This window comes from Odocoileus virginianus, chromosome 16 (assembly GCF_023699985.2).
Source record: "Odocoileus virginianus isolate 20LAN1187 ecotype Illinois chromosome 16, Ovbor_1.2, whole genome shotgun sequence".
Classification (NCBI taxonomy): Eukaryota; Metazoa; Chordata; class Mammalia; order Artiodactyla; family Cervidae; genus Odocoileus; species Odocoileus virginianus.
The window spans coordinates 60,514,898-60,534,405 of record NC_069689.1 but is presented as its reverse complement, the minus strand read 5'-3'; the positions used below and the strand labels follow the sequence as shown (position 1 = coordinate 60,534,405).

The window sequence follows — 19,508 nt, the reverse complement described above, 5'->3', positions numbered from 1 at the left end:
CACCCCACACCCACTTTATCTCCCTTCACAAAAAGCCCCATTCTCTTTTTGCACAATACACTTTCACAATAGATAGTCTATTCAACCCAGAGCCCAAATCATCAGCAACCAAAATGCTTGGTTCCTCTTTCCTCCTAGGTCTTCAAACGTTTCCAGGGGAGGAGGAATAATTGCATTCTGTAGCGTAACTTCCTGTCCCTGTTTGCTTGGCTGTTTCTCCTGCAAACTGGAAGGTCCTGGAAGGCCTGGCCTGGGTCTTTTCACTATTGACTGTAGAATAAATGAGAAACCCAGGTCTTGCTCTCTGAATATATAGGTTATTGTTTAAAATAATATAATCATTATAGAAATTTGGCAAATACTTTGAGACAAAGAAGAAAATAAAAATTATCTAATTTCCAACAAACATATAACTTTTTATTAATTTTTACTTATTTTAAAATTTTTGGCCACACTGTGTGGCATGCAGAATCTTAGTTCCCCAACCACGGATCAAACCCATGCTCCCTGCAACGGAAGTTTTAACCACTAGACTACCAGGGAAGTCCCACAAGTAACTTTTAAACTTGTTTGTATTTCCTTCCAAGTTTTTATATGTACTTTTCAGGATAAATATTCAATATATATGTATATACAAAACTGGGCAAGACTACAATTGCATATGCAATTTTCTATCTCACTCACTACATCAGAAACATTTTTCAGGTCATTAAATATTCTTCAAAAACATGGCTTTTAATAGCAATGCAGTTACATCAAACGTGCATGCCGTAACTTCTTTAAACATTTCCTCACTGTTGAATACTTGGGTTATTTCCTTTCTTCCTTCTGTCCTTTCCTTTTTTTTGGCTGTAATTTTTTCCAACATAAATAACATTTTGATAAACATCCTTGACTCACATCTTTGTCCACACTGATGACTCCCCCTACAATAGATTTCTAGAACTAAAGCTATTAATCAAATGACAAACTTTTTCAACTTCTCTTGACTTACAATATCAAATTATTTTCAATCAGCCTTCTCATGGCAATACATGTCATCATTGTGGTTTTTATGTATTTATGTGTTTTTAACTGTTTAGTGAAGCTAGCAGTTTCCTGTTTACGGTAGGTGGCCCATGTTTCTTTTAGCTTATTTTTAGTCTTATATTTATGCAAATAAGGCCAGTTAATTTACTGGTCCAAACAATGATGGGAATAAAGCCACCAACTATGCACCCTTGGTCATAAGGGGGATGGGGAGGTTCACCCTATCATCATTGCCTGAAAAATAATGCACAAAGATCAGATGCTCACCCCATCTATCCAGCTACAAAGACTTGCTTTCTTTGGGTTTTTCCTACAAACCTTGAAAGTGAAAGTTGCTTAGCTGCGTCTGACTCTTTGAGACCTCACGAACTATACAGTCCACGGAATTCTCCAAGCCAGAATACTAGAGTGGGTAGAGCCTGTCCCTTCTCCAGGGGATCTTCCTGACCCAGGAATTGAACCAGGATCTCCTGCATTGCAGGAGGATTCTTTACCAGCTGAGCTACCAGGGAGGTGCCCCCTGAGTCTCCCTAAATTGCTACTACACTTCTGAGAATTTTGAGCTGCTGCCCAATACAACTTCTGTGGGACTCCGGTCCCTGACTTAGTTCTCAGTGACTCTCCAGCCCTGGTCCTCCTGCCATCTCCTACATCCCATCCTTTCAGGAATTCAAGGTTTGCCTCTGCTCTCTGAAACCCCTTGAAGTTCCATCCCCAGGGTCCTGCATCTTCTATTGACTGGAATCCATCCAGTGGGGAGGTTTGATTCTCAAAACCAAATATTAGACATTGCAAAGTCACTGATATATATATATATATGTATATACACATATATATTATACTGTTCAGTTGCTCAGTGGTGTCCAGCTCTTTGTGATCCCATGGGCTGTAGCACACCAGGCTTCTCTGTTCTTCACCATTTCCCAGAGCTGGCTCAAACTCATGTCCATTGAGTCAGTGATGTCATCCAACCATCTCATCCCCTGTCATCCCCTTCTCTTCCTGCCCTTCAGTCTCTTCCAGCATCAGGGTCTTTTCCAATGAGTCATCTCTTCGAATCAGGTGGCCAAAGTATTGGAGTTTCAGTTTCAGCATCAGTCCTTCCAATGAATATTCAGGGTTGATTTCCTTTAGGATTGATGTCTTTGATCTCCTTGAGGTCCAAGGGACTGGTCATGGTGGAGAGTTCTGACAAAACGTGGTCCACTGAAGAAGGGAATGTCAAACCACTTCAGCGTTCTTGCGAGAACCCCATGAACAGTTTGAAAAGGCAAAAAGATACATATATATATATATATATATATATATATATATATAGTACTTACAAAAATATTTCTTTATCTGGCTGCACAGGTCTTAGTGGCGGCATGCAGGATCTTTTAGTCGTGGCATGTGGGATCTAGTTCCATGAACAGGGATGGAATCCAGGCCCCCTGTATTAGGAGCACGAAGGCTTAGCCACTGGACCACCAGGGAAGTCCTTGATATAAATTTTTAATGTTTGTTTGGTTCTGCCAATGAAAGCAACAAATTTTAATAATCATCTGCTGATCTCCCAGCAGTTACTCTGGTGAATATGTCGATTGGAATACTGAAGAGCTGTGTTTCATCCCTTTATCTGGCTTATTAGATTCCTCAGATTTTCAGAGATTTCAGAGATGGCTACAAACATTCTTGAAGGTCTGTGACATGACTGTATCCTCCCATTAATAAACCTTATACTAACAAATATTCCCTCCCATTCCAGCTGTGGGGGCTCCTGAAAAGCCCAGGGGAGGCTTCCTTTCCTGCTTCTGCATCGGAACAGCTGATTTCTTTCTCTCTCGTGTGAGTGAATCTGAAGGCTTCCTTCCTGGGTTTGAGAGGATCAGGGGATTGGGCTAAAGGTGGTGGTGTCTGTGATCATAGGCCCTTGCGAGTACTTCCTCACGGTCATTCACACAGGCTTCACCATTTACCAAATGAAGTATCACGCATCACATGTCATGCATCACCTGCTTTCATGCCTGCCCACAATCCCAGGAGATGGCCATAACTGCAGCTACTCAGGTGTCAGAGAAGGAAGTGGGTCACTGCCCAGACAGGTTCTTGCAGGGAGGTGATCTGAGAGGGAAAAAGGAGAAGTATGAGGAGGGGATGGGCTTCCCTGGTGGCTCAGATGGTAAAGAATTTTGATCCCTGGGTCGGGAAGATCTCCTGGAGAAGGGAATGGCTACCCACTCCAGAGAATCCTGGAGAATCCCATGGACAGAGGAACCTGGTGGGCTACAGTCCATGGGGTCACAGAGTCAGGCATGACTGAGAGACTAACACATGTGAGGATGGGATATGCGAAAGAAAAGAAGAAAACAGTGATGTTCAAAGGAACTCCCACCTAGAAACTCTGGCTGCAAATTCTGGCTCAGTCACTCCATAGCTGTGACCTTGGAAAGCTTTTTTTCTTGGAAAGCTTTTAAATTCTTCTGTGCCTCAGTCTTCTCAGCTGTAAAATGATGACCAGAATATGGCATTGATCTCGCACAAAGGTGACTGTACAGTATGTTTATCACAGCAGGTCCATAAAAGTGGAAAATTGGGAATATCCCACCAGTCCAGTGATTTGTTTTTAAACAAATAAGATAAACACATGCTATAGGAAAATACCATTTGTTAAGAATGACAATGGATGTTTACAGACAGGAGAAGATATCTGTGACATATTATCAAGTAAAAGTGGTTGTTATTTGGTAGGAATAACATTATGTCATTTTTGTTAATTTTCTTCAAATAATATATTTACATGTATAGTCATTCATCTGGTTAACAATATTTACTTTGCATAGTTTTATTACTATGCATTTATGTGCAGATGTGTGCCTATAAAATGTCCAAGGTTATATACCAAACTGTAATGTCTCTACAGGAGTTCTTTTTCAGATTTGCTTAGCTGGTTATCAAATTCTCTCACAATGAACTTGTGTCATAAAGAAATAGTAGAAGTGCAAAAGGTTTACGACGCAGGAACTGGAACCCTGGTGTCTGCCTGGATCCAGGGGGCAGGCTGCTGATGCCAAGTTCATTTGCAGGTTGCCTGGAGAACGAGGAACCCAAGCAAAGGACTAAGAGGTTTCAAGAGATTTAATGTGGGCTCTAGAGGAGTCAAAAGTCGCTCTCTCCCCTTCTCTTCTCCCCAGTGTGAACTTCTGGGTCTACTTTTCTCCACTGAGCAAACAGCCAGGCACCTACTCCTAGGGGCCCTCCAGGACTTTACAAGGCCCACTCTCCTCTGTTCCAATTTGCTCTTCAGGCAGGCGACATCTCCACCCATCAGGCCAGGCCTTGGTAACCACAGCTGTCACATTCTGGTCTCATTCCTGAGATGACACCCTGGCCATCCTGGTTGGATGGAGGTGATCCCCAGTCCCAGCTACCCATGAGGACATCGGGCATCTCTGAAGGAATGCTCTCTCCACAGCCAGTTCATTACATTTCAGGTATGGTGACTCACTCAAGTTTCAACCCTTCACATAAATATCATTTCCCGTCACTCCCTGACACATAATGACAATGAATAAAAGCTATCATGTATTGGAGCTTATGTCCCAGATGCTGAGCTGGGCACGGGCTTTTTTAAAGCCTCACAGAAACCCTGTGAGTCAGTTGTTTTGACCCCATTTCACAGATGAGAAAACTTACATTTAGAGAGGTCAACTGGCCCAGGAATATGCAGCAAGTCAACCTGGACCCTTAAACATAAAACACTGCTTCTGCGGCCCATAGGTCTTCTTGGTGGTTTAGTCGCTCAGTTGCATCCAACTTTTCAGACCCCATGGACTGAAGCCCACCAGCCTCCTTTGTTCCATGGGATTTCCCAGGCAAGAATACTGGAGTGGGTTGCCATTTCCTTCTCCAAAGGATCATCCCAATCCAGGGATCGAACCCAGACAGACCCAGGCAGTCCCCTGCATTGCAGGAGGATTCTTTCTGACTGAGCCTCCAGGGAAGCCCATAGGTCTTCTTATCCTCATCTTATAAAGATGGAAACTAAGGCTATTAACTACCCAAGTTCATGATGCGAGCAAGTGGGAGAGGCAAAAAATTTTAAATCTCCCTGCTATCCTGCCCCTCCCCGACTCGTGCTCGAATACCCATGTGTCCCTGCTCTGCCGCTGTACTCTTCACTGCAGCCAATATTTGTGGAGGTTCCAAGAACCCAGAAGAATGTGCTCTCTTGCCTTGGCACCTTCAGAGAGGATGTGCCATCACATGCATTTACCTAGACATCTAGACATAATTTCCTCCAGGAGCCATCCCTGAGCACCCTAGTCCAAGCACCCCTTTTCTAGGTGCTTCCTTGAGTCGTCCTTACGGGTAACATGCGGCACTGTGGTTGCCTGTCTTCTTGTTTCTTCCCCTGCCAGTCTAAAGCCTAAGTGACAACCACAGCCACTGATGGTTGTTAGATCCTTAGCACCCAGCTTGGAGTGGGCACACAGTAGGTATTCAGTAAGCATGGGTAACCCAAATGCTCCACCATCAGTGCTGTTTGTTTTATTTGGAGGAAATAATTTAGGTGCACTAAGCAGAATCTAAGATGACAGAAATGTGGCTCCCTGGACACCCCATTAAGAGGGCAGAATGGGTGGGGGATGGATGCTCTGGGGTCATCCAGGGCTCAGTGCGGTGACATTAAAAACCACAGAGTCCTCCTTGCTAAAGCAAGTCCCAGGCTACTGTTTTCTCACTCCCCGTCAGAAACAAATCATGTTCTGAGTGACTGGAGTCATTGCTCACAGCACCGGGAGCTGGTTTAGGGTGGGGTGAGGGGCAGTGGCCTTGGGGCTCCAGTGTCTAAAGGCCCAGGCCTGCGGGCTGGGGGGAGGGGTGCAGAGTGGCAGGTCCTGTGTGTGTGAGTGGGGGGCGGGGGGGAGACAATGGGGCTCTGCATCTGCTCCTCCCTGGGAGAAGGGACCCTCCAGTGAAAAGCCAGGGAGAGCAGGGAAGTGTGGGAGGAATTGATGAGGAGAAGGGGTGGAGCCAAGGAGACGCAGCCGGGAGGAAGGAAGAGAAGGGGAAGGAAGAGCGGAGGGAGGGGAGAGGATCCAGGCTCTCCTTCCTCTCGGTGACTTGGTCCGGAGCCGCAGCCTCCTCTCGCATTGTTTCCTGCGGAAACGTGGGGGGCCCATGGAGACTCACGCTTCTCCCCAGCCCCTGGCAGCAGCCCCCAGTCCAAGGGCCAGGCATCCAGCAGGTGCTCAATACTTAGTTGGGCAAAAGAGACATGTGGCCCAAGTTTGCTCTGGGAACTTTTCCCCTCCCTTCTCCCCACTTTTCTGGAGAAGGCAGAGCAGGTTTTTGGGAACACGCCCAGGAGCCCCATGAATAATTGACCCTTCGTGGGGTCTCCGCCGCGTTCGGTCCGAGGGCTCGGAGTGGAGAAGCGTCTGGACGTTAGAGGCCAGTCGGGAGCCAGGGGAAGGCAAGGCTGCGCCAAGCCCCGCGGCCCTGCAGGGAGGAGCCGGGGGCCCGACCCCGGCACGGCCAACGGCCACGCCTCGGCGCCCCCCAGCAGCGCGCCCGGGGGGCGGAGGCCCAGGCTCTGGGTTGGGCGAGCCTGCGGGGGCCCGATCCCAGCGGCTCCTCCGAGCCCCTTCCCCACCCCGGCCCAGGCGCTCGCAGTACGCCCCGCTCCCTCGAGTCTGGACGTCCAGGGCTCTGCAAACAGCTGTTCAAAGGCTTTTTACAGTTCAGTGCTCTGCGGGGATGTTTGTTCCAAGCCCATCTGCCTACTTTAAAAATATATAAGTGAAGAACACACCCAACCTTCCACCTCTGGCTGGGGAGGGACGGGCTCGGCGGCCCCCGCCCGCACTTCGGAAGGAACCCGCACCCAGCACCCGCGGCAGCGTTCCCCCCACCCCCACCGACTCTCCTCTCGGGAGGACGTCCCATGCTTCCCACGGGGGAGGGGGGCGTCCCCTAGGCCCCCTTTGTGCCAGGCAGGACCGGGCCCCCCATTTCCATGCGAGGTTCTTATGCTCCCCCTCTCCCCCGCTTCTGTTAATCTTTGTTCCCCTTTTCTGCTGAGAGGAGAAAAAAAAAGAGAAAGAAAAGGAGGAAAAAAAGGCGTGACTTGATTCTCAACGAAACTCCCACAGCAAACAAAACCCTTTTAGAGAAATAAGAAAGGAGGAAGAAGGAAGAAAAGAGGGAAGGAAAAAAGAAAGAAAGAAAGGAGAGAGAAACCCCTCCAGGCTTTCAATTTGAGTGGGAGAGTTGAACCGAAAGAAAGAGAAAGAAAGGAAGAAAAACCCTCTCTGCGGTAGAAAGAGAAAAGAAAACTTGGGCTGACAAGAGGGGGGTGTTGGGGGGGGTGGAAGGAAGTGAGAAAACAAAAGAGAGATAAAAGGGCTGCTTTTCTGTCTTTCTCTTCCTCCGCGAGCTGGGTTAGGAGGAGCTGTTTTGCATCCCTTCACGTCAGCCCTGCCTCATTCCCTTCTTCCAGGGAGGGAGAGAGAGCGAGCGAGCGAGAGAGGGAGAGAGAGAGAGAGGAGAGGGAGAGAGAGGGGGAGAGAGAGAGAGAAAGAGAGGAGCCGGAGGGAGGGCGGCAGGAGCAGGCGGCGGGCGCGCGTGGAGGCGGGCGGCGGGCGCGCAGCAGCAGCCCGGGCGGTGGGCAGCCAGGAGCCCCCCCGGCCCCGGCCCGCCACGGGCCCCAGCACAGGAGCCGCGCCCGGACCCAGGGTGAGTGTCCCGCGCGGCCCCAGGGCCCCGGCCCCGCAGCCCCGGGCGGCGCGCCGGCGGGGGCGCGGGGGGCGCGGGGGTGGGTCGCTGCGGCCGCGGCCGACCCGCCCCCCGCCTCTCCCCGGGGACGGCGGCGCGCAGGCCCTGGCCGCGCTGCAAATATGTCGTCTTTTCCTTTCACTTCCACATTCCCTCATGCCGGAGAGCTGGAGGGAGAGAGGGAGAGCCGGGGAAAGAGGGAGAGATGGCGTCTGGAGGGAGGGAGGGGGTGTGGAGGGGGAAGGGAAGGAGGGAGCGGGCGAGCGAAAGCGGGCGAGAGCGAGGAGAGCGCGCGAATGAGAGAGAGGAAGAGAGAGAAAGGGAGGGGAGGGAGAGAGAGAGAGAGAGAGAGAGAGAGAAGCAAAAATGAAAGGAAAGCGCGGCGGCGGCGGCGGGGCGGGAGGCCCGGAGGCGGCGGCGGCGGCGGCTCGCGGGCCCGCACGTGGGTGTCCCGGCGCCCGGTGCGCTCCCCCCGCCGCCCGCCCGGGACTCAAAGTTTCACCCCCTGGCCGCGCCGCCCCGCCCCGCCGCTGCCCACAAACTTTATTCTCGGGGCGGGTGGGGTGGCTGCGCGTCCCCGCCGTCCGGGATGGGGGAGGGCCGGGCGCGCCGCCGGGCTGTCGGGGGGCGCCCCCCCCACCCCGGCTGCCGCGCGCCCCCCACGCCGGGGACCTGTTGAAGGCGCTCCGCCGTCCGGCCGGGTGTCCACGGCTCTCCTTGGTCAGTCTCGGTTCCCCTTCCTCGTCGCCCACCCTTCTCCGTCTCCTCGCGGTCATTTTCCTAATTGGACAGAGCCGTGGGGTGTGATCGCTGGCGTCAGATTGGGGGCCCCCCGAGGCTGCCAGGTGGGCGCGGGGGACTCAGGGACCGACGGGACAGCCCCAGCGTACGGAGCCCACAGATCCGGCCCTGGTGCCACCGCCCCCCTAACCGCGGACTTGCTAACTAGTGCGTATCGGGTGTTTTTTTTTTTTTTCCAACTTGCCTTTTAAGATGACTTTTATGGTCGCTGCAACTGCTTCCCTTCACTCTGTGCTGTAGTTTGGGAAGATTTAAGAGGCCAGGGAGGTGCTTGCGTGGGTTTTAACTAACCCAAAGCGATCATTAATGTATCTCTTAGCTCTGCGAGGGATCGGGCAAGGCGTACTCGGAGCCCGGGTGCGTTTTCACAGGGTCACTACGAGGTGCTGGTCCTTTCCCGGTCTGAGCGGTCCAATGAGGGACCCTCCTGGAGGCCCACCCTAGAGCTGCGGGCCGAGCGCCCTAAGTGCTAAGGGCACCCAGAACGCCTTGATTTCTGCGCAAAATGGAAACTCCCAGCCGGTGCAGACCTGGAGGGGATATAGCCAGTTCTGGAGGGCGCCGGGGAAACTCACAAGATTACCCCACAGGTGTGCGGAGAGGGACTTTGAACTGTGGGGGTCAGCCAGCCAACTTCGAAGCTGCTCTTTCAGTGCTGCCTTTGTACACGTGTAAGTAAAACAGTCAAAGTTCATTTCTGCCAAGCAGAGGGCCTGGAGCCTGCATCCCTGCTTTTGCCCTGAGACCCGGGGCCTTCAAAGGACCCGCCGGACCAGATGGGGGAGGGGAGGTGAACCGCCCCTAATTGTCTTTAGACTTTAGAAAAGGCATTCTTAGTGTTTGTGATCAAAGCCATGGGCCTGTCCGGTTTTGATTTTTGAGACTTAAGGTAGTATGGAAGTCCCTTTCTCGTTTGTTTTAAAGCTAATATTATTCTCAAGGACTTTGGTGGTGGTTCTGTCAGCTGGCCCTCCAGCCACACATCACTGTGTGCCAGGCACCTGCCAGGCTGGGAACAGGACCTCTGATCGGTCACCTGTAGCTCTAGTGACTCTAGTGTTCCAGTAACCTGCAGGAGCTGGCCTTCTTGCTTGAGGGCAGTGGGGGTACAGCTGCTCTCTTTGAGGTAGGGTGAGTTGGCCATTTGGGTCATGTTTTTCTTTCCTCCAGGCTTGCCTGGTTGCCTGTATGCCCATGGAGGGAGAGGCAGTGAGTTGAAGTGGGAACAGAGGTTCCTGCTTCTCAGAGATTTCTGGGTGAGTCCTTGACCTGTGGTGTGTGGCCATTGGGCCATTTCTTCTGTACTTGAGGTACTTCCATTCCAACCAGGCATTTTCTACCAGGGAGACTTATTTTAGGCTCTCCGTCTGGAGAAAAGGAGACGGACAAGGTCTGGCATGGTTTTTGAGTTGGAGGAAGGGAGACTAATGGGCCCACCAGAGATTTTGCATACCTTCTATTTTAGGTTTTCCTTGTGGCCCAGGGATATTTCTACCAGAGTTGTGCTTGGAAAGCTCAGGTTTGAAGTTGGAAGGGAGTAAATAAACAAAGGAGGAGTCAGCGCATCTCAGGATGCTGTTTACAGGCTCCTCATCTGGCTCACTCAGCCAGGGATCTGAGGGTGGGGGCTCATCTTGTTGAATTAAGGAATCTGCTGAGTCTCCTGTTAATGGTGGTGGATCCTAGCCCTTAAACTGCAAAACTGGAAGAGGACCTTAGAGCTTGTCTGAAAGATAGAAACAAGAGAAGAACTTTATGCCTGAAATCACGCAGTAATTGACAGAGCCAGCACTCAAACACAGGCTTTCAGAGTCCATTTCCAATGATCTCTCTCTTTTAATATGTATTTATTTATTGGGCTGCACCCGGTCTTAGTTGTGGCATGTTGTATCTAGTTTCCTGACCAGGGATTGAACCCAGGACCCTGCATTGGGGGTGTGGAGTCAGTTACCGAACCACCAGGGAAGTAAGTCCCACAACGGCTCTTAACATAAAGCTGCTGCCGGTGTGCCTGCTGGGGCACCTGAGTCAGGCTCTACCCAAAGAATGTGGCAGTGAGAACATGAAAACCTGAGATACGCTCATGACAGAAGTAAATGAAGGACCTTATTTTCCGGTTGTGTTCCGCATACTGTTCTGGAGGATTTGACGGCCGGTGTGACTACGTGGGGAAACCGGGTGTTTCGGGGTGTTTTAACACGAACTTCTTCAAAGTCTGCCAGTTCAGCGGGGCAGCAGTTTAGTCATCGGCTTGTGCCTAAGTCCCACTGAGCATTTTTTGATCTGGAATTCTTTCTTCCTGCTTTGTACCTCTGTGTGATTTATTTAGGCATGGTCTGGGAGAAGAATGGGGATGGAAAGGAAAGGCCAGAGACCCAAACTGGTATCTCTTCGTGGGTTACATCTCTTACTACCTTCAGTTCATGAGGTCTTCGTGATTCATTGCTAATGATCATATGTGCCTAGAACAGGGCCCGGCACAGAGTGGACCCTCCATAAATTCTTGTTGAATAAATGCACTGGGTGTTAGGAAAAAGAGTTCCCTCCCAAAAGGGACCCACAAATGACAGATGGAGGCAGAGATAGGGAGGTAATTGATGGGAGCTGCAGAGTTTTGCTGTGAGTCACGGCTTAGAACAAGCTCCAGACAGGTAAGGCAGGAGGGGCTGGGAAGAGCAAATCTTACGAGGGGTGGAGCCACTGGGTGGAGATTTGTGAAACAATAGATCTTGAATTGGACTGGATATGGGGAGGATAATAACCGTAGATCTTGGGCCAGGCTTGTGTAAGTGTTCTATGTATATCGTCTCCCTTAAGAGTCCTCACAGGTGCTAGTTGCTGCCTGCATGCTGAGTTGCTCAGTCATGTCTGACTCTTGACGACCCTGTGGACCGTTGCCCACCAGGCCCCTCTGTCCATGGGATTCTCCAGGCAAGAATACTGAAGTGGATTACCATTTCCTCCTCCAGAGGTTCTTCCGACCCAGGGATTGAACTGCCTGAATTGACAGGCGGGTTCTTTACCACTGCCTGGTTTTTCCCATTTGGCAGATTGGGGAGTTGAAGCACAGAGGAGCCAGTAACTCATTCAAGGGCACAGAGCTGGTGGTTCTGAACTCAAGCAGACTGACTTCAGACTTGGCTGCCCTAGAATGATGATGAGTTTAGGTATTTCTGCCCACGTCAAGGAGCTGGGCATTCAAGAGCTTTGGGGTTGCTAGAAAGGACAGCAACAGAAAAATTGGAAAAGAAACTCTTGGTCTGGAATGCAGTGAGGCTGGTCAGGGAGATGGCCCTCTGCTTCCTTTGCCAAGGCCCTCAAGGTGTCTGAAGAGTGTAAGAGGTTTTATTTATTTATTTATTTTTAAAAAATATTTATTTGGCTGCTCTGGGTCTCAGTTGTGGCATGTGAACTCTTACTTGCTGCTTGTGGGATCTAGTTCCCTGACCAGGGGTCGAACCCTGGCCCTCGCACTGGGGGTGCTGAATCTTAGCCATTGGACCACCAGGGAAGTCCCCTGTAACGGAATATTTATTTTGGGGACCTAACTATTTCCCAGGCACAGTGGCTAGTACCAGATTGAGTCTGTTTTGCACTTGATAATTTAGGAGACTCTTTTTTAAGGTTGCTTTTCAAGTTACGTTTTAGTCCACATGTATTTGAAACTGGTGGGAATTTTAAAGCCAGAAGTATCACCTTTGGCCATGGGGCCTCTAGAAAGTGTTTCCCACCCGCTCAAGCCTTCCCTTCCTACTCCAAGTATGCTGGTCCAGGCTACTCAGCCCACAACAGCTGCCCTTTAAAAAAAAATTATTTATTTTTGGTTGTGCTGGGTCTTCATTGCTGCTCTGGCGTTTCTCTAGTTGCAGCAAGCGGGGACTGCTCTACAGTCTCGGTCTGCAGGCTTCTTCCTGTGGTGGTGTCTTCTATTGTTGAGGCGCACAGGCTTCAGTAGTTGCAGCATGTGGGCTCAGCAGTTGCAGCTCCCGGACTCTGTAGTTACAGCGCACGGGCTTAGTTGCTCCGAGGCTGGCGGGATCTTCCCTGATCAGGGATCAAACCCCAGTCTCCTGTGTTGGCAGGCGGATTCTTTGCCACTGAGCCACCAGGAAAGCCCACAACAGCTGCCCTTTTATTGACAGTCTGCCAGTCCCGTCCTCGTGGAGCTTGCAGTCTCCCTGGGAGACAGACATTAAACTAATAATTACACCAATACTCTTTAATTACGATTGTTACAAATGCTTCAAAGGAAAAAGTACAGAGACCACAGGAGCTGATAATCAAGGAGGACCTGGCGGGGGGCGGGGGGGGGGGGGGTCGGCAAGGAGGCTTTCCTGAAGAAAAGGCATTTAAACAACCATGCAGAGGGTGGGCAAAGAGGCTTTAACCAGGTGGGACAGTCCATTAGCCTTGATGTAAGCCTTTGCTGCTCTGTATGTGGTCCAGACACCAACAGCAGCAGCATCACCTGAGAGCTTGTTAGAAATGCAGAATCTCGGGCCTGCCCCAGACCTGCTGAATCTGCAATTTAAGATTCCTGTGCGTGGTAGAGTCTAAGAAATGCTGATGGAATCAAAGTACCAAACTGGGAGGTTCCCAGCTTTGCTGCAAGTGAGTTGGGTGACCTCAGGCAAGTCACCCACCTTGAAGTGACTTGGAGGAGTAATAACGAGGGAATTAGATCATCCCACAAAGTTCTTTCGCAGATGGCTCAGTGGTCAAGAATCCATCTGTCAGTGCAAGAGACACAAGAGATGCGGGTTCAGTGCCTGGGTTGGGAAGATCCCCTGGAGGAGGAAATGGCAACCCACTCCAGTATTCGTGCCTGGAGAATCCCATGGACAGAGGAGCCCGGTGGGCTACACACAGAGTCGGGCACAACTGAGCACACAGCGCATATACACAGCTTCCTTCTGGCTCCTCAGACCTTTGGCTTTTGCTGGTGGGTCCTGTCTCCAGGCTTATGGAGCGAGAGGACCTGGGCTTACACAGCATCCACCTGTGCGATGCTCTTGGTTGGAGGGCCAGCAGTGGATACTAGTCCATGCTCTAGTCTGACTTCAGTGAGCAGTGAAGAGGGGCCAGACCATTCTTCGGGGAAAGATGAGAATAATTCACAAAAAAGCATGTGGAACTTCATAGCACATACAATACTGTCTTTTTATTTTTAATATTTATATATGTATGCATCTATTTATTTGACTGCACTGGGTCTTAGTTTCAGCACAAGGGGGTCTTCAGTTGTGGCAAATGCACTCTTAGTTGCAGCACGTACAATCCAGTTCCCCTGACCAGGGATAGAGCCCAGGCCCCTGCCCTGAGAGCATGGAGTCTTAACCACTGGACCACCGGGAAAGTCTTGGGAGACTGTGTTAAGGTGACCCAGGGATGAGTTGACCTGAAGCAAGAGAAAAATGGGCAGGGTCAAAGAGACTTTGAGGAGGAGGGTGTAACATTTCTTACCTAAACTGAGGGCAGGAGGGACCTGCTTCACTGCTGTGCATGTGAACATGATAACATCAAGAACTGCCATGATGTTTTGACTCTGAGATCCTCACATGACTCTAGAGAGAACCAGAGGGCTAGAACCAGACCTTCTTGACCTTCACAGCCATGGGGGGCTTCAGTTACATCTGCAGCTGTACAGAGGGTTACATTCTAGGGCTAGGACCTGTAGCTTTCACCAGCCTCAAAGGGGTCTGTAGCCTCCCAGAACTAGGGACAAAGGGCTTTCTTGACTAATGTCTCCCAGCTCTTTTATTATGCGGCATTGATGATGTCCCAGGGACTATTCTCATATATGTATTAGCACTTTCCATGTATGTATTAGCCCATTTAGGTTAAATACTAGGTCACACACCTAGTAAGTTTCAGAACCAGGATTGGCACCCAGGCAGTCAGGCCCCAGAGTCCCTCTCAGCAAAGCCCACCTTAGAAACAGGGCAGGTGCAACCAGAGGCTTGTTGTCAGTAGGAACAGAAATTGAGATTACGGAGGCCTCCACTTTACAAGTAAGTGTCTCCCAATTGTTCATGTGTAAAACTGCAAGGATTTTCCCAAGGAAACATGTTACAAATAGCACAGAGTTGCCAGGCTAGGCAGTGAGAGCCTGTGTCACTACTGGACTCAACTCATGATAGTTTGGAAAAAAAAAAATTAGAAAACAAAACTGCTGCAGTACTTCAAAGAAAATTAAGAATTCTAGAATCCAGGAACTTCCCTGGTGGTCCAGTGGTTAAGTCTTCACCTACCAGTGCATGGGATGCATGTTTGATCCCTGGTCTGGAAGCTAAGAACCCGCATGCCTTGTGACTCAAAAAAAAACCACCAAAACCCAGAACATAAAACAGAAGCAACATTGTAACAAACTCAAAAAGACTTTAACTAAAATGGTCCCTATCAAAAAAAAGAAATCTTAAAAAAAATACAATTAATAATATGTTTTTAAAAAATTCTGGAATTGGATAGAAGGTGTTTGAACACAGTCAAATAAGGGAGGTGAGGTGGTTGCAGGGAATTGGGGTAGATTCTGAAAGGGGAATCAAAGAATGTTAGCAGGTCAAAGTGGGGCTAAATGTATGTTGAATCAGCAGCTTCAAAAAGTGAAATAACTGGCTTTTATTACCTACTAATTAATGTGTATGGCTCCCAGACCGGACCCTTCCTGCATCCCTAGGCCCCCAAGTACAGAGGCCTTTTGTATTCTCTCTTACTCATTTCTGTGCTATTTGAATATTTATCTCTATGTATTACCTTTCTAATTTGTATATTTGTAAATGGAATAAAAGGATATTAGAAGCAGGTTGATCTTTAGAGGGGGTTTTGGTTCTGTCTTCTCCCACCATCATGGTAAAGGAGTTTCTGCTATTAAATCCTATGCTGTATCATGTGTGGAGTTCCCGGATAGCTCAGTGGGTAAAGAGTCCACCTGCAATGCAGGAGACGTGAGTTTGAGCCCTGGGTTGGGAAGATCCCCTGGAGAAGGAAATGGCAGCCCACTACAGTATTCTTGCCTGGAGAATCCTGTGGATAGAGAAGCTGCAGTCCATAGGGTCACAAAGAGTCGGACACAACTGAGGAGACGGAGCACGCACCATGTTTATATTTTGGGAGTACCAAGAGAACTGTTGGAAATGTGAGGGTTTTCGGTGTAGTCAGAAGCTGAGAATAGGAGATCACATTGTGGCCCAACTGTGTTCTCTGCCTCCCAGGGTATAACAAATAGGGAATCAAAATCAGGTAAAAATGATCATTACAGAAAACATGAACGGGGGCTTCTCTGGTGGTCCAGTGGTTAAGACTTCGCCTTCCAGTGCCAGGAGCGTGTGTTCGATTCTTGGTTGGGGAGTTAAATCCCACATGCCTCGCGGCCAAAAAAACCAACACATGAAACAGAAGTAATATTGTAATAAAACCAAAATATAGTTTTAAGTACTAAAATCACCTTAAAAATAATTTTCTAAAAATTAAAGCAGGAATGTCCACCCTGCAGACTTATATGGGAGACAATAACTTCTGTGATGACTCTTAGTTATGTGTGATTTGTCTTTTGAGTGGTACCTATGCACCATCCCCAACCCCATCTTACTCCCCCTGGGGCTGCAGTGGGATGCAGTTTTGAAAGGGGAAGGTTGTCCTGCATGTGTTTGGTGTAAAAAAAAAATCATGCAAACTTTAATAATGGTTGTTTTATGTGCCATGTCAGAATGTCCTCATGAGGACACGCCCAAGCTGGCCTCTCAGTAAGCCTCAGGGAGGCTTCAGAGGCTGGCAGTACTGGTTGGTTATCCCCACCCTGTGATGGACTGCAGCACGCCAGGCTTCCCTGTCCTTCACTGTCTCCCAGAGTTTGCTCAAACTCATGTCCATTGAGTCGGTGATGCCATCCAACTATCTCATCCTCTGTTGCCCCCTTCTCCTTTTGCCTTCAATCTTTCCCAGCATCATGGTCTTTTCCAATGAGTTGGCTCTTTTCATCAGGTGGCCGAAGTATTGGAACTTCAGCATCAGTCCTTCCAGTGAATGTTCCAGGATGATTTCCTTCAGGATTGACTGGTTTGATCTCCTTGCCGTCCAAGGACCTCTTAAGAGTCCAGCATCACAATTCGAAAGCATCAAGTTTCTTCTTTTCCTCATTCTTTCTTCTCTGTTTTTTGTTTGTTTTTTCCTCTTTATTGCTTTAGAACTTATACACTCTATTTCTGTTCTTTTGATGCATGAAGACTATATGAGGTTTAAAGTTAGTTGGTATTTATATCTTTTTTCCAAGCGATTCAAGGATCTTAGGATGCTTTATATAAAGTCACCATTGTCCCTGCTTATGTTCAGTTGTCTTGTAGTGGTTTAGCTCTGTCTTGTTTCACTGTTTAATACCACAAATTAGACCTTCTTTTCAGTGTGCTGTATGGTTGGTTAACTTTTGAGTTCCACATAGTTACCATTTTGTTTACTCATATTTCTTCCCACATCTCAGGCTTTCTTTCTGAAATCAGAACATCTGTGGTGGAGGTGTTTTAATCATAAACTTCCAGTTCCTGTTTGGTTAGAATTTTATTTCATAGAGAGTGTTTTACTTGGTATAAAAATTTAGCTTGACAGTTGTTTTATCTTAGTATTTAAAGATAGTATTCTTCTGTATTTCGGCTTTCCTTATTGATATTGAGAAGCCCAGTTATTGATTTCAGGCAATTTCTTCTCTCTGGTTGTTTTGTTATTGTGATGGTGGTGGTGGTGGTGGTGGTGTGTGTTCACACACGTTCACGTGAGTATGTGGGTTTTTTGGTTGTTGGGGTTTTTTTTTTTTTTTTTTTTTTCAGCTTAGTGTATTTAGGAGTGGATTATATTTTGTTTGGCTAAGAATTCATTAGACTTCCTGAAACCAAAGATTAGTGACTTTTATCAGTTCTAGAAAATTTTTATCCTTTCACTGTTACCTATCATTCTCTCTATGATTTCTCTTTCAGAACTCTAATTAGATATATGCTAGATCTGGTTCTGTCCTTTACATCTCTTAGCTTCTTTTTAATTTCAACACTTTTATAGTGTTTTCTGGGTAATTTCTTATTTGTCTTCCAGTTCACTAATTTTCTCCAGTTATCTGATTTTCTGTTCAGCCCTTCCACTGATGTATTTTTTAATATCAATATTAACTCACAGGTTTTAATATACTTTTTGTGTTTTAATCCATTGCAGTTATTTTCTTTGATGTTCATTTTTAAGTTTATAATCTGGGTGAGCATCGTGTTTCTTGTTTTATCATTTTTCAAATATGTGTGACTTTTAAAAATCTCTTACTCTTTACCTGGGGTTTTAAATCCTCATTTCCTTAATCATGTTATACATACCTTTCCTTTTTTTGTGTCCAGTAATTCTAGTATCTGCAGTATTTGCAGGTATGGTTCTATTGTTTGATGGTTCTGCTCACTCCCACTCATGAAGGCTTATTTCCTTATGTGTTTTGTGATTTTCTGTTGTGAGCTTATGTTTGTTAGAATTCCATCTGTGAGAATTCTTTAAGGTGTGGGATGAGAGTACATTCTTCCTGGGAAAATATGTGTTGCCTTCTGCCAGACACCTTAAGGTCTTACATATAAGTCATTATTTACAATTCTTAGCTTATAGTTTGGAGACCAGAGCCCAAACCCACAGGCAGGCTGGCTAATGACCGTGGATTGTCAGAGGAGCCTTTTCATTGAAAATTCTGCCCACAACTAACACTAAGCCAGATGACTTCCTACTTGACTATATACCACCAGATATCTCACTTTGTCCTATCGTTCCTGTATTGCCAAATGTCTTTTCTCCGCATTTGGACAAAGGCCTGATCATGTCAGGCACAGTTGAAAACTCTATGTCTTCTGAGCCTTCCTCATCCATCCCTTGCAAAATTAACCAGTCCTTGTACATTCATTCGCCCTTGTCACCTTACCTATTAGGCTGTGGGGATGTGTGTTCAGACCCCACACTGGACTCTGAACTTCTTAAAAGCGCAGAGCTGTGTCATTTATTTCTGGAGACCCAGTGCCTGGCTCACTGTTGGGCAGAGTAGTTGCTTAATAGATATCTATTGATTGAATGGAATTTATGGCAAAATCAATATTTCTGTTCCTCTTGAATAGTAATAAAATCACAAGCGTTAACCTCCCCTGTGACTTGGACAAGTCCAGTTCACCTCTTTGTTTTTTGTTCCAGTTTATTTTTTGGCTGTGCAGGCTCTTTGTTGCTGAGCATGGTCTTTCTCTACTTGTGGAGAGCAGGAGCTACTCTCTAGTTGTGGTACTCAAGCTTGTCATTGCAGCGGCTTCTCTTGCTGTGGAGCACAAGATTTAGAGCACATGGGCTTCAGCAGTCGAAGCTCGCAGGCTCTAGAGCGCAGGCTCAGTAATTGTGGCCCATGGGCTTAATTGCTCTGTGGCATGTGGGATCTTCCCAGATCCGGGGTTGAACCTGTTTCTCCTGAATTAGGAGGCAGATTCTTTACCACTGAGCCACCAGGGAAGCCCAGTTTACCTCTTTGGATCTGAGTGACTGAGCTTTAAAATGAAAGGATGCTTCTGAAATCTCTACCTACTCTAAGATACTGGCATTCAGCATAACTTGTATGACTGTCAAGTGTGATAACATGAATCACCTCTTGGCTCACAAATGGAATGAAGGGATGGGAGGGCCTTAGAGAGAAACAGTATGATTCTGAGAAAATGGACATGATATGGAAGAGAAGGGACTCAGAAGTAAATTAATATGAAAGGTGACATTTTAAAATTTGTGACTTGAGACAACCTGATGGCTACATTAAAAAAAAAGGAACACGCTATAACAAAATAAATTCAGATGGATTAGAGATGTTAGATGTTAAAAACGAACTCAGGGAAAATAGTTTCTAAGTACGACTTAAAACCCAGGAGCCATAAAAGAAAAGC

At 47.8% G+C, this 19,508-nt stretch overlaps 1 protein-coding gene and 1 long non-coding RNA gene across 8 annotated transcripts in view; one reads left to right on the top strand and one right to left on the bottom strand.

The window, feature by feature from the left end:
• Window positions 1-395: 395 nt before the first annotated feature.
• Window positions 396-8,863, bottom strand: LOC110147713 (uncharacterized). Its single transcript, XR_011491919.1, has 3 exons — window positions 8,774-8,863; window positions 8,461-8,568; window positions 396-6,171 (listed from the first exon to the last, which is right to left on the bottom strand). It is a non-coding gene; the product is annotated as an uncharacterized lncRNA (long non-coding RNA).
• The window catches only part of ZNF710 (zinc finger protein 710), a 72,265-nt gene continuing 59,866 nt past the window's right edge, over window positions 7,110-19,508 (top strand). For 4 of the 7 annotated variants that reach the window (XM_070478337.1, XM_070478339.1, XM_070478340.1 and 1 more), the window contains exon 1: window positions 7,110-7,749. The gene's annotated coding sequence lies outside the window, so the exon portion shown is untranslated. Of the gene's footprint in view, window positions 7,750-8,559; window positions 8,737-9,161; window positions 9,261-19,508 lie in introns of those variants that run through there. The other 3 variants (XM_070478343.1, XM_070478342.1, XM_070478341.1) reach the window with 3 other exon arrangements.